The sequence below is a fragment of the Sorex fumeus genome, unplaced genomic scaffold (assembly GCF_029834395.1).
Source record: "Sorex fumeus unplaced genomic scaffold, SorFum_2.1 ptg000054l, whole genome shotgun sequence".
Lineage (NCBI taxonomy): Eukaryota > Metazoa > Chordata > Mammalia > Eulipotyphla > Soricidae > Sorex > Sorex fumeus.
This window is the reverse complement of record NW_026606111.1, coordinates 7,602,723-7,626,502: the sequence shown is the minus strand read 5'-3', so window position 1 is coordinate 7,626,502 and position 23,780 is coordinate 7,602,723. Positions and strand designations below refer to the sequence as shown.

General features: G+C 47.4%; 1 protein-coding gene across 3 annotated transcripts in view; it reads left to right on the top strand.

Moving 5' to 3' along the window:
- Positions 1 to 4,539: 4,539 nt before the first annotated feature.
- The window catches only part of BACH2 (BTB domain and CNC homolog 2), a 398,692-nt gene continuing 379,451 nt past the window's right edge, over positions 4,540 to 23,780 (top strand). The window contains exon 1 of one of the 3 annotated variants that reach the window (XM_056125204.1): positions 4,540 to 4,589. The gene's annotated coding sequence lies outside the window, so the exon portion shown is untranslated. The remainder of the gene's footprint in view (positions 4,590 to 23,780) is intronic. The other 2 variants (XM_056125203.1, XM_056125202.1) reach the window with 2 other exon arrangements.

The following is a 23,780-nucleotide window of genomic DNA, read 5'->3' as shown; positions in this document are numbered from 1 at the left end:
TCAGGGACTGTCTGGTTCACTATGATTGTAACTTCCATGGCTGGTTTGCAACTGGAATCCAACTCACTTCTTTTGGTGTCTCTCGGAAGTCTTCTCTCTGGTGTCTTTTTCCAGTCTTGTTCTCTTCCACACAATGATCTTTTAGGAGTTGAAGTCAGGTCATATCCCTTCTTGGCAGAAACCCAATAAATCCCTTCCTTTTAACACTAAACCACGGCAGCTGGTTATCCTTCTGGCATCATCTCTTGCCACGCTGCTCCCTTCTCTTCTGTATCAGTCACGGAGTGCTCTTTGCTAACCCTAGAGCACAGGAGTCCATACCATCCCCAGGGCCATTGCAGAGGCTTTTTCCTCTCCAGATCTGAAGAGCTTTTCCCCAGATGTGTAGCTCATCCCCCACCCTCTCCATTCCTACCCCAAATCAAGTTTAAACAATCTGTGCATCAGGAAATGCTTCTGGAACCCTAGCACCCCCCAAAGAGCCGCACTCCCTTACTTCTAATTCCCTCAACTGCTTTCTTGGCTTTCATATCATTTTTATCCCCACATTTTTATAGGATTTGGTCATCCTGGGCTCACTATCTGTCTCCCTTTTGCAGACCTATCTCATCACTAGAAAGAGAATTCTACAAGAGCTCACGGCTCATCCCAGACACACAGAAGGCGGCTGCTTAACAACGGAACAAGTCCCCACTCAGAACAACTCTGATTTCACTGGTCCTCCCAAAGTGTCACCTGTGTGGTATATTGAGCTGAATTTTTATGGGTTACATCTACCTCAAAACATCTGGTTTTGAAATAATAAACCATGGTCATAATTCTGAGGAATTTGGATTAAATGAAAAGAAGGGCTCAGGTTTTTTAAATTTTTTTCTTTTTGATTTTTGGGTCACACCGGGTGATGCTCAGATCTTACTCCTGATTCTATGCTCAGAGTCACTCCTGGTAGGGCTTAGGGGAACATATTTGGTGCTGGAATTTGAACCAGGGTGGGTTGCATGCAAGTCCAGCACCTTAACCCCTGTACCATCTCCCTGGACCTCCAAAACTCACTTCCTTCTTAAAGGAATGTTCTTCAGCATGGATTTCTCCTGGCGTTTTCATTCTCTCTCCCTGTGTGTTATTAAAGGTACCATACTCCATTTCTAAGAAATGCCTAAGAAATTCATTTATCTTTTCAATATCACCAGATCCTGTATTATACAAGTTATACAAGCAGCTCGGGAGCAAGATCATGGAGGGCACGAGAACCTCTTCTTTCTTCTGTCTTTCTTTGCACACCTTATTGCTTCCTGGATATTGACATTTTTTCCTATATTTTCTTAAATCAAGGAGATTATTAAAGGTGACCAGTTTCAATGCCGTGCTGCCAAGTTATTGTCCCCGGAAACTATACCCAGGATAGAAATGTATCTGATGAGGACTATATCTGATGAAGCCCGTGTTCTGTATCAGTGAACACAGGTAATTATGTAGGGGGGGAAAGAAGATCAGAAAGGATGGAATGAGGAAATAGAAAAAGGAAGGATTTTCAATGACTTCACTCTGCAGACAAAGAGAACAAAACCAAAAACAAATGGGATTACAACAACAACAACAACAAAAGAAAGGCTGGAATGTTGCAATCATGGGAGATAAACAGACCTCTGCTCAATTTGTTACTGTGACTATAGAAAGGGAAAGACCTCTAACTAGTTTCACACTGAAATGAAAATGAGAAGTGGCTGAAATGCCCAGAACAGCACACACCCGGGGGACGGTTAATAAACAGTCAACCTGTCAGTATTCAGGCATCACATACTAACCTCAGCAGTACGTATTTTGTACATCTGAAAGTTCTACAGGCTTTAATTCAAACAACCCACTCCAAGCTATTGAAAATAAAACAACTATTTCCCTACTGGTCCCCTGGGTGTGTCAAAGGCTCTGAATTTCTCTTATTCATAGCTCTAGGGACACATTTTTGTAATGTTAGGCATGACCCAAGAGGTCAAGTAGGTCTACCTCCTCCTCCAATGACTACCTAATCTGATTTATCACAGTTGCACTAGGTTTTGTTCATCTCTGATTGCTGGTCCCCTTACGTACTCAAGAATATCAAAACTGAAGATGTTCCCCTGGTGGTCTTGGATGAGTAGCCGAATGGAAATGATCTGATTGTTCCAGCTGTCTCCACCTGGGACAAGAAACCAGGTGGCTGCATCAGCAGGCAGCAGCAATAGCAGCCCTTGCCCACTTCACCCCTCCACACTCACTGGTGTGTGTACCACTCCACTGCCCCTTCAGTCAGTGGTCACTGCTTGCCTGAAAAGGAAGAATTCACAAGACCCTCCAAAGGATCTTTTCTCCAGCCTGGCTCTAGTGAGAAAAACTACTGGTATTATTTAAAAAACATAAAGTGTTGGGTGGAGGGGGGGTGGTGTGCAGATATAATTCAGTGGGCAAAGTGTTTGCTTCGCATGTGGCCAATCCAGTGTGATGCCCGTTATCACATAAGGTCCTCCTGGAGTAGTAAACCTTAGCACAGCCAGTCACCCCCCCCCATATATACATATACATGCATATATATTGCTTTCATTTCATATATAAGATGAAAGCAAATTAAATCATTGGCATTAATGCATTTATGAGAACATCGCGAAATGCAAGAACATCAGTACTAAGAAATGGACCCAGCAGAACAGACCAGGGGTCAGTAAATCTGTCCTAGGGGAGGAACAGGATCCTCGAAGCAAGGCATTACAGTCAGAGGAAGCACCAGACCCAAAGTCGAAGAGCAGGACTGCTCCTGGCTATGAGAGACATCTCATCTGAAGGCGGGGAAGGCAGAAAGAACCCGCATGGTTCTGCACCTGCAAAGGGGCTGTGCAGTGCTATTGGAAAGAGAGCTGGGTTGCCCCGGGTTTCCTGGCCAGCGCCCGGACACTCTAAAGGAGGCTGTGGACACTCTGTCCTCCGGTGAAGGTGCTTCAGAGCAAGCACCTCGGCTGCTATCACGAGATTCAACGGGCAACGTTTCACTGCTTTCTCAGCATATGCCAGTGTCCATTTTCCTGGGAAGGAAATTTATGGTCCTTCTCTCAGCGGAGCGAGCCAAAGTTTTATAATATTCATTAAAAGTCAGCACTGCATGCAGTCATGTGCAATGCTGCCTGTACACCAGCGGCCAAGTTAGGGGTGTTTGGGGAAACGCGGCAGAACATCCAGGCCGAGGCCGAGGTCAATTGCGGGCACTGGGGTTGCTGCTCTGATGGCAATCTTTCCGTCCGTCTCCGTCGAATGACTTTCTTTACAGCACCAGGCAGACTTCTCGCGGCCCTTAGCGCTCAGCGGTATCTCTCTGGCAGCGCTCGGGGCGGGAAGCTAAGAGGGAGCCGGAGGTTGGACCGAAACCGGGACCACAGCGCTTCGCAAAAGCGCTGGTCCCTTCTGGGTTTCTCGCATGCAGGCCACGGCCCTCCCCGAACCAAAAACGCCCCCGAGGAGCCAAACGTCTAAAGCGCTCTTGGCGCGGGAGTCCCTCTTCTTCCTCGCCTTCTTCGACCGGGTCCAGCTCTTTGGGGGGGGGGGGGGGCGGGGAGGGTGACGTCGAGCATCTTTTCCTCCCCTCCCGAGCTACGTTAGACCGCTAGGGATCCCAGCTTTTCGACGTTCGGGGCTCTGCTTGCCGGGTGCCGGACCCCGGCGCACGTGCCACCCCACCAGCGCTCTCCGCCGTCCCCGGAGGCTCGTCCCTTGTCTTCCAGGGCCTCTTGCAAAGTGCTCCGGCGAGGCCGGACGGCGGCGGTCGGCGGGACCGGGAGAGACAGAGCGGGTGGGAGGTGGCGTGGCGGTGGCGGTGGACGGAGGGGCGCGGGGGGCGGGGGGCCGCGCGGGCCGCGCGGCGCACAAAGCGGGGCCGAGAGCTGCGGCGGCGGCGGCGGCGGCGGCGAGAGGCGCGCCCCCTCCCGCGAGCCGGCGGAGCGCGCGCGCCCTCCCCCGCCGCAGCCCCCGGAGCGCCATTCGCGGAGCGCCTTACGCTAGTCGCCGGGCGTACGGCGCCCCAGCGGCCGGGGAGGTGCGCTGCCCGGCTCCCGTAAAGTTATTGTGAATGGGGAGCGGGTGACGTCAGCGCCGAATGTCAACAATGTAGCGATTGAGAGTGTGGGCGTTCCGGGGAGAGCGCGAGCCGCGCGGCGCGGAGCAAACAGCAGCGCCGAGCCGCCGCCGCCGCCGCCGCCGCCACCGTGCACGCCCCGGGCTGCGGTCGCCGCCGCCGCGCGAACGTGAGCGCCCGCTGCCACCGCCGCCGCCGCCGCCGCCGCCCGCGCCACCCCGCCCGGGCTCCCGCCTCGCTCGCGCCGGCCTCCCCGCGACCCCTCCCCTCCCCCCTGCGCCAGCGCTCTCGGGGGGGGCCTGCGATCGAGCTGCCATGTGATGCGCGTCCTCTCGGCGAGCTTTCGGTGACCCCCGAACCGCCCACCGCGCCGGCCGCCGGGAGGGGGGCTGCGGGCTGGGGAGACGCGGGCAAGAGGAGGAGGAGGAGGAGGAGGAGGAGGTGGAGGAGGAGGAGGAGGAGGAAAAAAAAGGACGCAAAGTTCCCGGGCGAGGTGAGTCCCCGGGCCCTGGCGGGTGAACGGGCGGGGTGGGCGGGTGCAAGTTTGCTTGGGGGGTGGGGGAGGAGGGGTGCGTGGTGGGGGGCGCACGGGGCCGAGGAGGGAGCGTCCGCGCTGGGGCTGGGTGGAAGCCCGAGGGTCGGGTGGTTGGAATTGGGTCCCCGGGAGCTCAGGCGCGGGGCAGCGGCGCGGGGAGGGCGCACCGGCCGCCGGGCCGCCAGGTCCGCTTCGGTGGCATTTTCTAGGAACGGGAAGGGGGTGGGAGGCGAGCGCGGCGGCGACTGTGCGCTCTCGCGCCGGGCTGTTTACGGCGGGCGAGGCGGCATTGTATCGCGCTCGCGTCGACGCGTGTTTTGGAACGGCAGGGGGAGGAGGAGCAGAGGGTAATAAGTCAGGCGTGGGGAGGGCGGGCTGGAGGGAGGCGCGCGGCGGCGCCGGCCCGGAGCAGCAGCTGTCAGACCCACGGCCCGGCGCCCCGAACCCGCGGGGCAGCCCGCGATCCCCCGGCCGGCCGCCTCCTTGCCGGCCTCGCCGCGCGACGCCCACCGGCTGGAGGAGACAGACGCACGGTTCGGCGAGGACCGCGGCCCGCGGCGGCACTCAGCTGTCAGATGCCGCCCGGGTGGCCCGGACCTCGCGCGCCTGGCGGGGCATCAAAGCTCAAGTTGAGGGTCCCGGGGAAAGCGGCTGACTGGAGCCGCCGGCGGCGCACGCCCGGTGGAAGCCCTTGTGCACCCGAGGATCGGGTTGCTGGCATTGGGTCCCCGGGAGCTCAGACCCAGGGACTGATGTCTCTGGAGAGTGGAAAGCTTGCCTTCTCTTCCCCTTCCCTTGCGTCCCTAGGAGCCTGCAAGAAATCAGAGCGCAACACACACACACACACACACACACACACACACACACACACACACACACCTCTCTTCTCACATTCTAAAACCCCAGGCGCTGCGCCTAGGAGAGAAAATGATGCAGGAGATCCCTGTCCATCTCGCGGTGCCCGCCGGGCGTCCCGTCCTCTCCCTACAGCCCGGGTCGGGGGTATTTTGCTGGAGCGCGGGCAGGCGGCGAGTGGCGCTCCTGGACTACCCCAGCTGCCCGCGAGAGGGGACTCGAGCGAGCGTCTCCGCCACCTCTCTCCGGCCGGCCGGGGATTAGCCAACGGGACACCCAGGGTGCGGCGCGACAGGGGCAGCGCAATCCTGGTTTGCGCGGGCCATGGGCGCGCGCGCTGGTATCGCCGGTGTCCCGTGGCCGTGTGGGCGAGTTTTGACAACTTAAGGGGAAGTTCGCGAGCAGCCGCTGCCGGCCAGAGGGTTTATTTATATTTTTTTTTGGGGGGGAGCGGCTTGGGGTGCGTGGAGCGGGTATTGGCGCAGCAGAAGGTGCGGTTCATCCGACCCCGGGTGCGTGCGGTCGCCGAAGTCCCTGGGAAACCACAGAGGGTCGCGGGCGCCCCCAGCAAGCCACGGCCTCAGACGCGGCTTTCCTGGGTTTCCACCTTAGCCAGGCTCGTGCTGCTGTGCTCGCTCTGCATCAATTGCATCTGTTGAGTGTGTTTAACTAAAAAGGGTAATTACTTTAGATAAAAATCCTTTCCTGCCTAGTGGGAACCTTGGCGGAGATGATGCCTAATGAGATATTTTGCTTTTGTCTGTTTAGAGTAAAATGAGAGATGTGAACTCTGATAACGGTTTTCTCAGATCATTAAAATGTAACCTGTAGGAAAGACATGTGGAGTCGCGAAGGTTCTAGCTGACACGACACCAGCCGAGCGTGGAGAGGTGGAGAGGGCGATTTTCAGGGAGGCAGTGGAGACAACCTGCTGAAAATGGGACATTGCCCCACCCCCAGACTCTCAGCTGCAGAGTAAATGGCATTTGAAAAAAAAAAATCATTCGCGCAGGTAACACTAAATGAGTCGAAATGACATCTTGCTAGAATTAGTCTTGCCTCTGTAAGAGAGATTGGTAAATTACAGTGTTGCATTCAGACTGTTCCAGTGAAAGGTCTGTCAACGTTTCCATTATGAATTCAGCTTTTCAGGAGTTTATAATATCACCACAAAACTTTAAGTGGCGGAAGTGTTTTTCCCTTCTAGTGTTGTGTTTATTTAAAAAAAAAAGCCTGCATAGATTGCCCACTTCCGTCCTATTTGCTGAAAATTGAATCACATTTGGACAGGGAGCCCCAGAAGTACCATAGGCAGTTGTGACAAAATTTTTTATTTTTGTTGTCCTCCTATGAGCCTCCTCCTTTATTTGTGCAGATGAAGGATTTTCATTTTGGCTTTGGAATGTGACAGGTTTGCCATTATAATCAGCAGGGCCCTGAGTTGATTCTTTTGAGTATCTGTCCATTCTGCAGGTGGATGGAAATGTCGTTTTCATGTTGTGGATGCCAAGATGATATGGAAAAACAGCCACCTCTGATATGTGTGCTTGAACTCATAGCTGTTTTAACAACACCCTTCCCTGTTTGTTACCTCTCTCTCTCTCTCTCTCTCTCTCTCTCTCTGTATGGTGCATGTGAAGATCTGCCTCGGAGAAGAAAGATGAGGCAGAAAAGGAGAGGATTGAGCACCTCCCCCCAGTTCACTTTCCATATTATAGTGCATGGGAGGAAGCATTTTTTTCTCTCCGTGTTGAGTTATGCCTTTACTCTGTCCTCAGGCTAGTAGTTGCTCCCCTCTTTGGCTGCTGTGTGAGGGGCTTAATTATTTGCAAACTGCCTTGAAATCCCTGGATGAAAGGCACTGAATAAGTGCAAAGTATTGTTATTCAGATATGGAACTTAATGATCCATTACAGTTCATCAGGAAAATGCACTTTGCAGTGATGGTGGGAAATGTTTCCACCTGATCGAGGGTAATAATAACTGCTTAAAAGTGGGTTCAGATTACAGATGAGACAATTAACTGGAGCCATGTGCTCTTCAATTTGTTGCAATTCATTTTGTGATCAAAGTGAGTTGAAGAGAGCCAGATGGTTAGGTTCATGTTCGGAGCTCTCCTAGGCCAGCCCTTTGCGTCTGGGCCCACTGTCTGCGCAGCCCACAGTGATGGGACTGGACTCATTAGCGCTTCTGAGCTGTTCCTTAGAATTTGTGATCAAGCTCCTCTGATGCCAACAAAGGGGCTTAGGCCAGTCTGTATTGTGGGGCACAGTTTAATTTGACTTGGATTAACTTGAGCTTTGAGTCTCTGGTGTGGCTCCAACCTTAACAAGGAGAGATGGCTAGTCCCTTCCCTGCTTTCTGCCCCACCCCCACATCAGATTTCAGGGGCTGACTGTACTTGTCTTAGGGATGCTGGTTGGATGCGAAAGGAATGATTATGATAGATTTATAAATAACCCTCCTGTGTGGCCAGAGGGTTGAGAGCAGGACCAGCTTCTTGGCCTGTGCCCTGTCCAGGAACAGAGGGAGCTTCTCCGGAGGAGCATGTCCAGATGTGTCACACCCCTGTCCCTGCTGCTGTCTTCTTGAAATCCTTCCTCATTCCTGAACCCCAAGCATGTGCCTTTCTTTCCTTTCTGATCTCGGTGAGGAGGGCATCGTGTGGCATGGCAGGGGACCCCTATTCCATCTGTCGTCCTTGTTTTCCCTCAGTTCCCAGGCAGCAATGTGTGGAAATACTGACTTCTTGTTCCCCCGCTGACTGGAAGCTGGATATAGGGATTTGGGTGAGGAGTTCTCTCATTTTTAAATCCTAGCTTAAAAAAAAACACCAAACATGTTAAGGTCTGGGGAGATAGTTCAGTGTGGGCTGGAATATGTGCTTTGTGTTGTGAAGTGACTCCTGGTTGGATCCCCAGTAGTGCCAAATCCCCTTTGCATCACCTGGGTGGCCTGAAAACAAACAAAAAACTCCTTTTAAATGTTGGATGAGAACCTATGTCCGAGCTATAACTGACCTGCAGCTTGGCTTCGTACTAGAAGTTCCATCCTTAATTTTCTCGATGTGGCTATTTTCTAAATGGCCTGGCACGTCGGATGTGACTTGTGAGTCTCTGCCAAACGGATGAGTAATTTTGCTATTGGGAAAATGGAAAGCTGCAAGAAAAAAAAAAGAAAAAAAGAAACAAAAACCCAGTCAGATCAGGACCACGGCCCACCCAGGGACTGGTAGTGTTCTTTTTAGCAGAGATTACAGCGTGAAAGGCCAGATCGTTACCGCTGTGGGCACTGTGTGAATCCACTGCTTCTCAGCCATCCACCCTCTTTGATTGTTACTGATGCAATGGGGTAACTTGACTTTTGAATGCCCTGGGACCTCCATGAGAATTTAACCCTTGAGAACACACACTGAAAGAAAGAGTAGCTGACAGGCCAAAGACCTGCTGTGTGCTCCATACAACAGTGCTCCCTGCTATACCTGGACACATCTCATTAACTTCTCAGAGACTTCCTTTAAAGAAGGGAAAGGTTCATTTTATGTTAGAAAGGATTGCATCTGAATGCAGTGAGAATGAGTTTTCTTGACTGTCTGGAGAGTTTTCTCCCCACCCTGAACTGGTAACTCAGCCTTCGGTCCTTTATGGGGTGTGTGTTAAGGACCACTGTAAACCGTGAACCGGGTCTTTACCCTCCCATACCAAAGCGGAGAATACAAGATGTAGTACACTGGCTGAATAGCAAGCACTCTATCCAATCCCTTCCTGTCTGGATGTTCAGGAAGTTTTGCTAACTTATGATCCTGTCAGAGGGACCGACAGTTCAGAAGCCAGGACTGTTTGATAAAAAATAAAAAGGTTTTCCTTTGAGAATGGCAAATAAGTTTGTGGCAAAGTTGAGTCATGTTAGGGAAAGTAGAATGTAGGCCTTGGGAACGACAGATTGGGGGTGGGGGTGGGGCAGAGGGGATGAATTACCCCTCCCCCCAGCAATGACACCGTGTGACCCAGTTCTGGGCCAAAATTGAATTTTTGGTAGATATATACAGATTGTTCAAGTTTAAGTTGAAACCTGCTGTGAACCAAACATTTTCTCAACTTGCAAAGGTTGCCCAGAATATTACTCATATCTTTCTCTCTCTCTCTCTCTCTCTCTCTCTCTCTCTCTCTCTCTCTCTCTCTCTCTCTCTCTCTCGTCTGGATTAACATGTAATAGAAAAGTTGCTGCTGCTTTTTGAATTCAAAGAAGCATGTCTCTCCCCACCCCCGTTTTCTTTTTTTTTGTCAATTTTAAGTGTTGGTCTAGCTAAAACTGAAACCTCATCTTACCATGCTGGATGCATCCTCAGAATCACCACATCCTTTTCAAGGACCATTTCTTTTCTAAAGAAAAGGAAATTGAACTATGGAAATTGAACCTTGTCCTCCTGATGGCACTGCTTCAAGAATCAGGCAGGAATTTTAGCCTTTGTTTTTCCTTGAGTTCTATTTTCCAAAACAATAAATCTCCTAATCTGAAAGCATTTCACGTATTCATTCATTCTAGACACTGGATTTACAGCCAAAATACCTCTCAGTTGTCCCCAGTGACTTTATAATCACTGTTGCTCCAGCACATCCCCCTGGTTAACTTCCCTTTTGTTTTTAGCCTGATAATCAGTTATCCTTTCCTTCGGAGACGTGTTCTTAAACACCTTTCCCTGCCTCTCTGGAAGGACATGGCATCTAATGCCGATGCCCCCAAATGCTGGTGGCTAGCTGTTAGCTCCCCCTATCCTTATATCAGCGTTCATCTTCTTCCCTAATCACAGAGCCCTTTCTGCCCAGTTCTTCCACAGTTGTCATTATTGTTTTTCGGTGCCCCCGATTAATTTCTGAAAAAGTTTGTTATGTGCACAAACCCCATATTAATTTCTGAAAAAGCTTTTTGAGGTTCGAAATTTCAAGCCCTCAATGGTTTCGGATATTGCCCTTCCCTTCCCTTTGCTCCGGCTCTTGCTGCAGATGCTTTGGGAATTTTCAATTACGTTTTTGGGAATCTGTATTTTTGGACTTTTTTTCAGAGACGTCTTTCGACTTTCCTCCCATTGTCATGTTACTATCAGTTCCATCGAATTCTTAGACTTTTCACTCTGGAGGTCAGGGTTGGGAGAGCCAGCATCGTATTCTTCTCTGAGCAGGGCAGCATAGTCAAGTTGCTTGACAAGTTGCCTTCCTTCGTTTCCCAGAAACCTCAGGTTGTGGGCACTTGTTACTTTTCTTCTCCTAGGCTCTAATACCTCCTGGAAGCCACGGAATGTCCAGGCATCCAAAAAGACCCTTCCCAACAGCAGAGGCTGCCTTCTTTCAGTAACCGAACAGATGTTGAGTATCTCTTATGTGGCAGGCGTGAACTAGAGATGAATCCCCATGGTAGGGAGCAAACCAGTCCTGGTCCCTGCCCTCAGGAAGCATGCTGTCTTTAGGAGGGATGATGTTACCCAGACACAGACCCACAGAGCCTTGTAAAGAAAGGGTGTTCTGTGTACCAGTGAATGCTTGGACACATTTGACAGGCTTCCCTGCACTGTGAGCCAGTTTGGAATGGGCAGCCATCTATGCGATCAAAAACCAGAGGTTGACTTTCACCTCCTCCTCTCATAATCCTATTAATTCTCTATTATCTTTGGCCCTTTGGATTATTGCATAAGCCATGACTAAGCCCCCCCCCCCCACCCGGGGCCATTTTGGCAAATAATGGTTCCTTTCTCCAGAGTCCAGAATTGACTTATTTTACCTCTGTCTTGTGAGCCTGATATAGCTAGTTAGGTAGCTAGTCAATTGGCAAGAAGTCCATTCATTTCTATACTGTGAGGAAAATGCAAAGTAGCATTCTTCTTTCAATCTGTCATTTCGAAATGGGTCATTTTGACAGTGTTTGAATGATTGATTAAAAGCTGCGCAGACTACATTGGCTGCTACATTTGGGACCTCGTTCAGGCTCTTTAGTGAAAATCTGACTCTAGCTTCCACCTGAAGCCTCCAAAGACTCTAGAGCCAGGAGAGTCTCCAGTCTTTGCAGACCAAGAATGATTCTCTAGACCACTCCGTTTAAGAATGCTGACGTGGAATGTTTGAAGAACTGACCTTTCCTGTTTGCTAGAATCCCCCTATTTTCCCCTTTTCTTTGGTGACAACCTCCCCAGTGTTGGAAATTTCCTGTGTGTGTTATTCATCTGAACTCATTTAGTCCTTGTGACAACCCTGAGCTAGGTGTGATCATTATAAGCCGAGGCACAGATGTCACGCGGTTAATGAGCGAGTGGTGGAGCTGGGATTGAAAGCTGAGTGTCTGACACTGGAGCGTGTTCTCTTAACCACCTTGCTGCTTTGCGTCCGCTGCCTCCTTCCGTTTCTTCATTTGAGGCTGGAACACGCTCAGGCAGTTCTTGGAAGTGGAAATATCGGCCAGCCTGGTCTGAAGTATTTGATATTTTGTTGTCGTCTCTCTGAAAGATAAAATTGAAAAACAATTTCTCGGTGAACCCAAGTGAATATATCTCCTGTCTTTCACATGACTCACTTTCCAATTACATTCCTCAGGTCTAAGTGACTGTTGAGGGACCAGTGAGTGAGACTGACGACATATAAAGAGAAAAAAGGAGCCAGAGATGGTGAATCACCGGGCTCTGCCCACTGTGGCCTGCAGCCCGGTTCTGCTTTAGCCTTCTGCAAAGCATTTGTTTTCAGCTTTTTTCAGGGAAAGAGAAAGGTAGGCAAAGCCTGAAAAAAAAAAACAGTTTCTGTAATTGGTCAGTTATACTGGTGAGGAGGAGAAGGGATCCTAATTAGAAATATTCCCTAGTAGTAACAGATAAAAGCTGGTAACCTTTGCTCTCCTTCTAGTCAATTTCAGGAAGAGATTATCTTGCCAGATTAGCATGTTGCAACTCTGAACTAGAGATTTGAATGGTTTTAAAGAACCCGGCCAGGCAGTTGGTTTGGCAGTGACCCATCACCTCTGGCTCGCAGGGTCACTGTGGAGAATGCTGACTCAGCTCTGCCCTGGCTGGACACCCGCATTGTCTTTTTCAGTCAAGAGGCTTTATTCTTGCGGGCGGCTGAAACATGAAGCATACATATGAAGCTCAAGGTTGGAAATGATCAAGTGTGTGAATGTATTGTGCTCGCTTTTCACTATTTAGTTCAAATTTTAGAGGTGGCAAATGGGAAAATGCTTAGTGTGTTACTGTGGGAGGGTTAGGTGATTTAAAAAATCAAGCAGATGAGTGCATAAAGATTTCTATGCAAACAATGATGAGCTTAAATTAAAGCTGCTGATCTAGTGTGAGAATTATTTGCATTGATTTGTAGAATAGCTATATGAGTTCAAGATCCCATATTATGCAAATGAATGAGCCTTGAGAAGTCAAAACTGTGAAAAAAAAAGTATGGACTGAGTTGTAAAGGATGCTATTACTCATCCAGTGAAAGGAAAATGTAGATATCCTTTGTGTTAACCCTTATTTTTATAAATCTCTTGGGGGAGATCAGTGTCTGGGATGATATCCTTGCTACAGTTGTAAAGAAATCTTGCTCTATTGGCTCTCATCTCTTGCAGTGATTTCTGCCTGGGTTTATTTTGTTACTTCTGTGTTTTGCCACTCCAGGTCGTTAACTAGTCCCTTCCTTCCCTTTCAAAGCCAGTCTCAGGAAAGGATTTTATGAACACGTTTTCGCTAGGGCATAAATAATTGAGTGCATGTAGTGCAGTGCTCCTTTCTGAGGCATCAGCACACTCATAGGAAAGAAAGCCAAAGAATTCAAATCCTAAAGGTTGAAATTGTAGTCTTCCACACCTGTTATCCTTGGGGAGAGGAGGGTGTAGATTTCTTAGTGAAAAGAGGACGGCTTATAAAGCCAGCTCGGGACAGAGAATGTAGACACGCACAGATTGGGGGTATGAACCACTGTCACACTAAACATATAAAGAGCAGATGATTTTGAATGTTACACTGCATTTGCCAGTGAACACCGCCTTCCTCTTGCCAGACACTGGATCAGAACATACAAACCTGTGTAGCAAGATGGTCTGTTATTTGACATTTAAACAGAACTTCAGCGAAAAGCTACTTGGTTTATAATTGGGAATTTTTGTTAGTATCAGTGAACCCAAAATACTCTATGATCCTTAAACAAGGAAGTTTAAAAGGGGGGAGGGGAAATGGGCAGTGGATCTCACTCATTTATCTTGCCCTCCCCCCCAACAGTTTTATTGATTATGATGGGATTGATACATTTTCTTTCACAGTTGATATGCCCCATCCTGTTAGCATGCTGCTGATATTTGAACTATTGGAAGAGGTTTGTTGGTTCTTGAAAGGGCTCTTCATTTAGGGAGAGGTCTTGTCTGCTCCCTGCCCAATTGAGATAGAGAGTCCATGCTACCCCCTCCTTCATCTTGTCTCCCAGCAACCATGCTATGTTGGGTTGATGGCGCCACCTAGTGTTAGTCTCTGGAACTGTTTTACTGGTCTCTTAACGGATCTTTGCTGTAGCGGGCTGACTCAGGTGAGAGTCCTTCCCGCTTCTGAGACATGTCCTGAGAGCAGGGAACCTTTCTCGAATTCCTATTTTCTCTCCGTGCTCACAGTTGATTATGTCGCTGTGCCTTTTTTTCCCCTCACAGACCCAGCACCTTCTCATTCTTTCTCCTTAGAAATGCCTCCAATAGTCCCTTATCCTGCTTTCTTTTTCCTTCTGTCTTCCATTTTTTGGTTAATCTGGAGTGAGGTGGAGGGCTTTTAAGAAAAAGCAGCATTCACAACTGGTAAAGATGAAGATTTTCAAATGATCCCTTATGCCGAAATAAGAGATTGCCATATAGTGTTTGGTGAAATTAACTGCTTAAACCATATTAAAAAACTAGAGTGAAACTGAAGACTAGATTCAGAAGTCTCCTTTAGAAGACTCTCCCTGATCTGCTAATTAGATGTTTCCTCAAACACAGTCGATCAAAAGCATTTCTTTGTGGTTTCAAAACTACTGTTAATAATATTTCCTTTTTTTAAAAAAAACGATCTGTGAATGTGATCTCTCACTCATATTTGGAATTTGAGACACTTTTATGGAATATCCTGGAATAGAATGCTGTGTGGCATATCCGTAGGTAGGGGAAAGTGTCTCTGAAGTTCTAGGAAGCCAGTCATCCTGATGATTTGGGTCTTGTATGAACAAGAAAGGTACAGAAGACACAAGGACAAAATTTGTGATTACCCACGTTAGTGGGATCTGAATTAGTGTACAGTCTTTAAGTCTTCTCTATCATTCTATTTTTTAAAATTATTTCCACTATGTTAAGACATCTTGATATTGTGGGTTTGAAAGTTAAGTCCCCTCTGAAAAACAGGAACTGTGCTCGCCAGTTGCCAGTTCTTGTGGTCGATATGGCAACTATTTTGATTTTTCAGACGGGAGGAAAAGCAGTTAAATCCCGTTAAAATAAAAACCAGTTAAATAAACCGGCTCATGAGATTTGAATGCAGCTGTGCCACAGATCCCAGCTCTGAGGGTGAGTCGTTTGTTTATGACCGCTAGGAGTTACTAAATAGTTGTCCCGACTATTTGAATAGTGGCGTAGACGATATTTTTGATTTGTGAGATGTGGGAACTGCTGGCGCGGGGTGGTGCCTGTTGGCTGCTTTGCTTGTACCTTGTTTGTGTTTTGCTGGGGGGGTGTGTGCACCTTATGCATGCAAGAGTAATTTAGCGTGTCAGCAGTTCCCTTGCAGAAGTGCCTGCTGACTCATGCAGCTGTTGCGGCTCTCAGCTGGCCGCACCGTGACCTGCCCACGGTGCCCGCACCACCACCCTCAGAGAACGCTGGGGGCCACTTAGCAGCCGGGCAGCTATTTTCAGACCTGTGACCACTGCCGAGCGGGGCTCCCATCTCCCTCTCGTAGTCAAACACTGCCTTCTGGTTGCAGGGTAGAAAAGAGCTGACCGTCCTTACGTCCTTACAACTGAGGGACTGCATGAGAATCGGAGCATTCCTGAGTGTCCCTTTAGGGGCTGGAGTAGGGTGTTTGCCTTGCACAGTGCTGACCCGGGTTCGATTCCCAGCATCCTATATGGTCTCCTAAACACTGCCAGGAGTAATTCCTGAGTGCAAAGCCAGGAGTAACCCCTGAGCAGCGCTGGGTGTGACCCAAAAAGCTAAAGAGAGAGAGAGAAAAAAAGATTTATGCTGTATTTACATTTTCCAGGATTCATAAAGGGGATGATAAAAAGGAAGGGGAATTTGCTTTTCTTTGTTCCTTAGCCCCTCAAGGAACACTCCGGAATCTTTTTACCTAGGGCTTTTCTGAGTGTCACCCCACCCTGCTGGGTGCCCTGGGGTAGCAGTGCTGAGGTCTCAGGATGGAGTTTTGGTGTGGCTCAAGTCCTTAAGTAATGACAGCTTTATATGTCCACTTCATATTATTAAGATTTTTTTATTTTTAATTTTTTTTAAGAATACAGTCTTTACTGGGGTTTTAACTGGCATGTGTTTTCAGAGATGGTTTCACTATGTTTTCAGAGTTCAGTTCTGCTTCTTTTTAACGGAAAGTGTGAAATGTTACTTTTTTTTTTTTTGAGGTTTCTAAATAAACTTCCTTTGGTAGGTACAATTGATCAGATCATCCTAAACTAACTTGAGAAGGTTGATTCACGTGAGATCTGCTGGGGGGAAAGGAAACCTTTGCCAGCCCCTGTGCTGTGTGCCTGGCTTTTTTTTCTAGACTTCATAAGCATTTGAAGCAGCTTTGACCAGTAATAAAGAAAAATGCCAAGCCACAGTGACTGTGTATCATGATGTTGATGGAAGTTCTTGGTTTCCGCCGATACAAATGACTCATCAGTATCAATAGAATTGTGACTTCTAATAATAACACACTGCAAGACCTTCAAAACATGTGGTCGGAGCGGTAGCTGCTAGTGAAAGGTTGGAAAATATTAGTTTGAGCTTCTCTCTCTCCCCTCTCTCTCTCTCTCTCTCTCTCTCTCTCTCTCTCTCTCTCTCCTGTTCTCTTGATTTCACCCAAACCTAAATTTGTTTTTTGTAGGTGTGCTAATCACACATATTGGTTATTTTTTTTTTATCTTACTGTTTTTAGTTTCGTTCTGACCAAGTCACCCAACGCAGATCATTTCATCGCTGTGAAATCTGTGCAGTAAGCATCTCCTGTGTTTTGAGGGAAATGTGGCTGAAAAGCAAATCCTCTCTGAACAGAGAAAGGGAAAATAAATAAATAAACAGGCAGCTGAGCGAGCCGGCCGCCTGCCTCCCACACAGCACTGACTGTGGAGCGCCAGGGTATACTGCTGACTAGCCCTACTGCCATGTGAGTCATTTTCAAAGGATTCCAAGAGGAAGGGCCACAGAAAAGACGGTCAGGAGACAGTGAAGAGGATACACAGTTGTCACAGGAAGAAGGGGGCTCCCGGTGCGTGGTGGAGGCATTCATGAGGTCGAGGTGTATGAATCCATCTTGTCGCCTGTTTGCTCTTGCCCAGGAAAGCCGCCTGGGGTCTTTGTGTGTAGTTTGGGTTTACTCTTCTCACAGTGTGGCCAGCAGGGAGATCCCAGCCTTACCTCTGTAGCCTGCTGTAGTAAAAGGCAGCTCATTTTCTAGAACGGACGGTCAGTTTATTGCGTGACTGTCATTTTTTGTTTTTTTTTTGAAATGTTTCATCCTGCAACCTGCTTCTTGCTGCTTGTTTTCCAGCTCTTAGGGCTAGAGTCAGGAGGCCCTTGCACTAGTCTTGTTTCCTGAGTTCTGATCTGGGAAGCACAACCTTGATGTGAGCAGTTCTGACTTGCATTAGCTGAAAAGTCATGTTCATCTTGCTTCCTTCACAGCTGGTTTTAGATCATTTCTGTGGACCACTTCCTTTTTTCCCCCCAGTATTGGGATTCTTAATTTCCATCTGTCCCTCTTTCTCTCTCTGTTTCTCTCCCTCTCTTCCTCTACCCCATTCTCTCTTCTCTCTCTCTCTCTCTCTCTCTCTCTTCCCCCCAGTGTCACTCCTTTTATCCTGTGTCTTGCCAGCCAGCTCTCTGGTCCTCCTTTTCTTTGCCTCTCTTGGGAAGTCTCTGTGTCTCTCTCTGTCACTGAAACGTATCCTCCTCTCACTTGCTCTCTGAGAGTCTATTCACTCCTGCCTGTGTATCTCACCTTTCTCATGCTTAAAACAGGCCTGTGCACACACAGACACAGGCACATGTATGTGCTGCACATCCCTGTGTGTACAGGCCTGTGCACACACTGCTTTCCCTCCCCCCCCCCGCCACCCCCTCCTCTATGAAGCACAGTGGCCCTTCCTGAGCCTGGACTCCTGCCCCCACAGTAGCCTCCAGTGCCCCTGTTTCCCTCCCTGCTTGCAGGTGGCAGGAGATGGGAAAAGGAGCTGGAATGGCAAACTGGGTGGCACCCCTAGGAAGAAGCTGGATTCAAAAGCAGCCGTGGGCCCAGGGAGACCTTCTGTAGTCAGGCCAGGAGAGATGGCTGGCCCAGAGAAATCACTGAAGGAAGACATTGAGGGCTGCAGGGCTGTGCCCTCTTGGAGCTGAGCTGGAGAATCCCACTGGGATTTGAACCGCATGTGTCTAGGGATGTAGTGGCAAAGGGGAGTTTTGAAGAGCTGGGTTAGGGCGGGCGGGTAGAAGCCCGGAAGTGGAAGAAGATGAGGATCTTTATGTTGCATCGTGACTGTTCACAGGCCATGGGCACTGTGCAGTGAGTAGCTCTTCCCAGGGGCCCCACTGCACACTAGACTTCTAGGCCCCAGTTGCCTTGGTGCCCAGGTCTGTCTTCTCTTCTTCCTTTGTTTCTTATCACACCCTCACATCCTGATTGTGTTGATTCCTTGTTTATTATCTAGTTCTAGTTCCTCACTGGGATGTAAGTTGTTTTTTTTTTACTTTTTTGGGTCACACCCGGGGATGCACAGGGGTTACTCCTGGCTCATACACCCCACCCAGGAATTATACCTGGTGGTGCTCAGGGAACCATATGGGATGCTAGGAATTGAACCCGGGTCAGCTACCTACTGTGCTATTGCTTCAGACCCCTGATATAAGTTTTTTAAGGGTTATCTGATCAGTCAGTTACCTTTGATCATGTGATATTCTCAGTGGTAGAAAATGTCTGACCCACAGCAGCTACTCAGTAAATAGTATTTGTTGAATGAATGAACGACTGAATAGGGAACTCATTCCTGCATTCAAAAGCACCCCTGGCTTTTTGCAGCCCAAAGAAGAAGTCTAAACTCTTCAGCAGATCATTCAGAGCTCCTCTAAGTCTGCCCCCACCCTAGTTTTCTTGTTTGTTTTGGGGCCACACCCAGTGGTGCTTGGGTGGTTTTGTAGGGGCCCATATAGGGAATTGAAGGTGCGGCCCCCAGCATACAAAGCACGTGCTTGAGCCCCGTGAGCCAGCTCCCGGGTTCCCCCCACCCAACTTTTTCAAATACATAATTTCCACCTCTGATTCTTATCTGTTGGAATGCAGTTAAATGTCCCTTGAAAAAATTGTGCTTTTAAATTTTGTATACTTTCCTAATAGGCGAATTATGTATGTTGACTTGATTTTAAAATTTTTATCTTGAAATTACTTCTTGGACTTAGTAGACTTGCTCAAAGGTAGAGGAATCAGTAAGACACTGGAAAGAGTGTTTGGTGTAGCGTGGTATTGTAAGTAAGGCCCCATATCTGTAGGGGAGTTGTTTGGTATTGGAGATGATGGTCTGTGGAAGCATGAAAAATCTTGAAGTTAGTGCGTGACACTATGTGGTTAAGCACTGGGCTGGATAGTGGAGGTGAACAATCGTAGATGGCAAAGATTGGAGGACTGTGAGCTCTAAAAGGATGAGTGGACCTGTAGACATCTGCAGACAATTAATGTGAGATTTGCTGAAGTGGTTTTTAATTCACGAGTTTCTCTCCTTCATGATTTTATAGACGTCAGGTTCATTGGCTTTATTGTTCCATGTCAGTCATTGTCAGGATACAGCCCATTTCTTGACCATCCCAAATTAGAGCCTCTTAAGTTGCAATGAATGGGTAGATGTGAAGGACTCTAGTGCAGAATCATTGAATTGGAATTCCTGTTGTTGTGTTTTGGCAGTGCATGGTTGTGCTCAGGGATAAGTCCTGACAGGGCTCAGCGGGTCATACATGGTGCTGCGACTCCAATTCAGGTCAGCTACATATAATGAAAGCCCCTTAATCACTCTTCCATCTCTCCAGCCTAGCCCATTGAATTCTTAATAATAATACAGAAAGTTTAAATGAAATAAGTTCTTCAATTTTGTTTTTTTTTTAAAAGTGACTAAACTTCTGTTCACTAAAAGATCAAGAGTGAGAGAACAAGTCCAAAGTAGTTAATATGTGTGGCATATATGTAGGACTGGCCCAGAATATGTACTGAACACTTATGGACCAGTGAGAAAAAAAGCTAGACATCCCAGTAGAAAAATGATGCTGGATATTCATAGATTTAAGCCTCTCACAAAAGGAATTCAAATGGCTAATTTAACAATTAACTGCATGTAAATTAAAATCATTGTAACTTGTCATATACACCCTCTGGATTAGCATAAAATTTAAAAAATGATAATATCAAGGTTTTGCTTTCTATCATTTATATAAGTAAAGTAAAGGCCCTCCCGTTGATCATCGATTCGCTCGAGCGGGCCCAATAACGTCTCCATTGGAGACTTTGTTGTTACTGTGTCTGGCATATCGAATACTCTCGGTAGCTTGCCGGGCTCTCCGAGAGGGGCGGAGAAATCGAACTCGGGTCGGCCATGTTGGCTGCGTGCAAGGCAAATGCCCTACCCGCTGTGCTATCGCTCCAGCCCTATCATCGGTGACGACCCATTCGAACGTCTGCCCTATCATCATTTATATAGCATGGTAAAATCTGACAGTATTGTGTGTGGGCAAGGATGTCATTCATTTAAAAAATTTCTTTTATTGAATCACAGTGAGATACACGGTCACAAAGTTGTTCACGATTGGGTTTCAGTCATAATCTTTGAACACCCGTCCCTTCACCAGTGTACATTTCCTACCACCAATGGTCCCTGTTTCCCTCCTGATCCACCCCCCGCCTGCCTCTGTGGCAGGTACTTTACCCCCCCTCTCCACCCTGCCTTTGGGGTTTATGGTTTGCAGTACAGATAATGAAAAATTATCAGGTATAAGGAATGCCATTCTAGTAGTTAATAGAAGGACAGCTTCATTTATATTGGGAAGCTGTTTGTTATTATCTAAACTTAATCTGCTAATAATTTATAACTCAGAAGGCTTACTTGGGCACATAGCCAGAAAAATCCTTTACCTGGGCGCTTTCAGAAACATGGACTAGAAAGCTCAAAGAAGCATTTATCCAGAAGAGAAATAACTGAAAATAGCCTAAATATCCATCAGAATTGAATCAGCACAGTTTGCTGCATTTATATACTGGGATACAACTTGAACATGAAAAATGAACTAATAATACCCCACAGGAGAAGGGATAAGAGAAATCACTGCTGGGTGTTTAAGCACAAGGTTTCCACCTGGATTCTAAGTTCTGCCTCTGTTGTGTGACCATGCCCAAGTTTTTTAACCTCAGTGTTATCTTGGGTTCTTTGTCTCTACAGTGGGGAAAAATAATAGTGTCTTTCTGGTAGGCTTATTAGACTGAGCTAATAATTGTGAAATGCTCAAGAAAATGACAGGCATTCAGTATGCTTATGTAAATATATTTAATGCATGAATAAATATGGATGAATTAGGGGGAGAGGCTCCCTAGTGGTGCTCAGGGATCACCAGAGACACACTTGGCATCACTGGCGGTGCATGCAGTTTTCAAGTCCCCTGTACAGATGAATCTGAATATAATGCATGAAAGAATCAAGGCACATGTGAATATGTACTGTAGCACTGCACTGCACTGTCATCCTGTTTTTCATCAATTCGCTTAAGTGGGCACCAGTAATATCTCCATTGTGAGACTTGTTACTGTTTTTGGCATATTGAATATGCCACGGGAAGCGTGCCAGGATTCTATTTATGTGAAGCCCAAAGGATTGTAAAATTAAATGTATTGCCTAGAGACACATATATAGATGGCAAAACTAAAAAATTAAGGACACGGTTGCCATAAGGAAACCAGTATAGAGACTGGGGAGATAGCTCAAAGGACGGGAGCAGATGCTTTACCTGCAAGAACTCCTGGTTCGATCCCTGGCACTATGGGACCCTCTGAGTATCTCTGGGAGTGACCCCTGAGTGCCATATGTAGAGTAGCCCATAAGCAAGCTCGAATGTGAAAAAAAAATAAGATAAGGAAATCAGTGAGGTGACGCAGGGGGGTTGGATGAGGAGGGAGTTGCTGGAGCCTTCTTCGTGCCGAGCATGCTCTCATTCTCAGCCTGGATGGTGGCTCCCAATTATGAGTTTCTGTAGGAAAAGGCATACATGCTATACTAGGTTATTCAATTTGTAAGTACTTTTTTGAGTTATTCTCTGAAAATATCTCTGATGTGATCTATTGTGTTCAAATGACCCCAGCGAAGGCTAAATCCAAAGCAGCATGATGACATTTAACAGGAATAAATGTAAATCCCTGCGTTGGGATTGCAAATGTTCTAGTATAGAATACACATTTGTGTGGAGTCCGTTCCAGAGAGCTCTGTCCTGGCTAGTGGAGCAAGGCAGCAGCTCACCCCATTGTCCTCACACCACCCAGTCCTCCAGTACCCAAAGCACTCCTGGGGACCGAGTTTTAGAGGAAGATGTTGTCTCTAAAGGTGTTTGCTCTGGGTTTGGGATGTTGAGGAACCTGGAAACAGATCCGTTGTAAGAGTATCCCAGGAACCTAGCAAAAAGGAATTAGGAGGAAAAGTATCTTTTATAAATGAAGGAAGTCACCATTCCCAGCAGCTCTACAAGTCATGCCCTGCCGTTCTGCTGGGGGAGGCAGGTTTTGGCTCCTGACTGCTGGAGACCCCCAGGGAGACTGTGGGACTTGAGGCTTGCCTCAGCCCCAGGTGCCTTCCACTTTGTCCCCGAAAACAAGTGCATGGTTCAGATTCCATGATGAGCATTTAACCTCATTTCTCACTATGCCAGGTATCAAACCTGGTTCAGCTATGCGCAAGGCAAGTGTGCTACTCATTGTACCTTCACTCTGGTTTCTAAATAAATTCTTATGTGGATTATAACCAGACGTTAAACATCTCCACTGTATGGCAAAATGAGTAGAGAGAACATTTGATGGACATAAAAGATGTCCTTTAAGGCCACATAGGCTTGAGTTGTTTCTTCTACTTCTGTGTTCTTTTGACACATGGAGGACAAAGAAATTACTTCTTCAGGTGGTTTAAATAAAATTGAATATCTAGATAGAATAGTATGTGATTAATGACCTTGCAGCATGGTAAAGTACTATTTTAATGACCTTTGTGTATTGTTATGTTTCAATTTGGGGTTAGACAGGCTTTCTCTCCTTTCGTAGGACAGATTTTTTTTAAAGGACCTAAATTCAGCTTTAGTAAGTGTTGGTTTCTTTTTTAGCATGGATTTCTTTCAAACCCTAAATGATGGTGAGCAAGTGTGCTCACACTTCATCATCTCGTAGAACACCGTGAGGTAGAAGACCGATTTCTTCTACCAGCACTTGCTGCCTCATTCATTGATTCATTTGTCAGGAATGAACACTGTGTGTTTCCTCTGTGCAAAGCTCTAGGTTAATGGCTCTGGGAAGAATATCACATGAGGAAGACAGCTCCAGCAGTACACATTTTCTCCCATCTATAAAATTATTCTAAATAGTTATGTTACTCTTTGTGAGAAGGTGCCAGCAGAGAACGTACCTGGTATATGCCAGGTCTTGAGCTGGATCCTGGTGCTCCCTGGTCCTCTGTGCCACCAGCTGTGGCCATCGAGTGCAACAGAGCTGACCTAAGCAGCCAGCAGCCGGTTCTGCTTCCATGGGTTGAGAATTCGTTCAGTTGCCTGCTCCCAGTGCTGCTGGATACGACCCCAATGGAATTTTTAAGTAAATAATACTCATGGCACATATAAAAGCTTTTGGTTTATTAGGTCACTATTTTACATATTGAATAGCTGTTGATATTGAATAGTTATTGACCCCATAAAATTAATGTTGAACTTAATAGCTACTAACAGCACAATTGCTTGCAGGGTGTCCTTCATAATTTGGGGGATAGGGACCTCCTCCAGCAGTGCACAGGACTAATTTCTGGCTATGCTGTTAGGGAT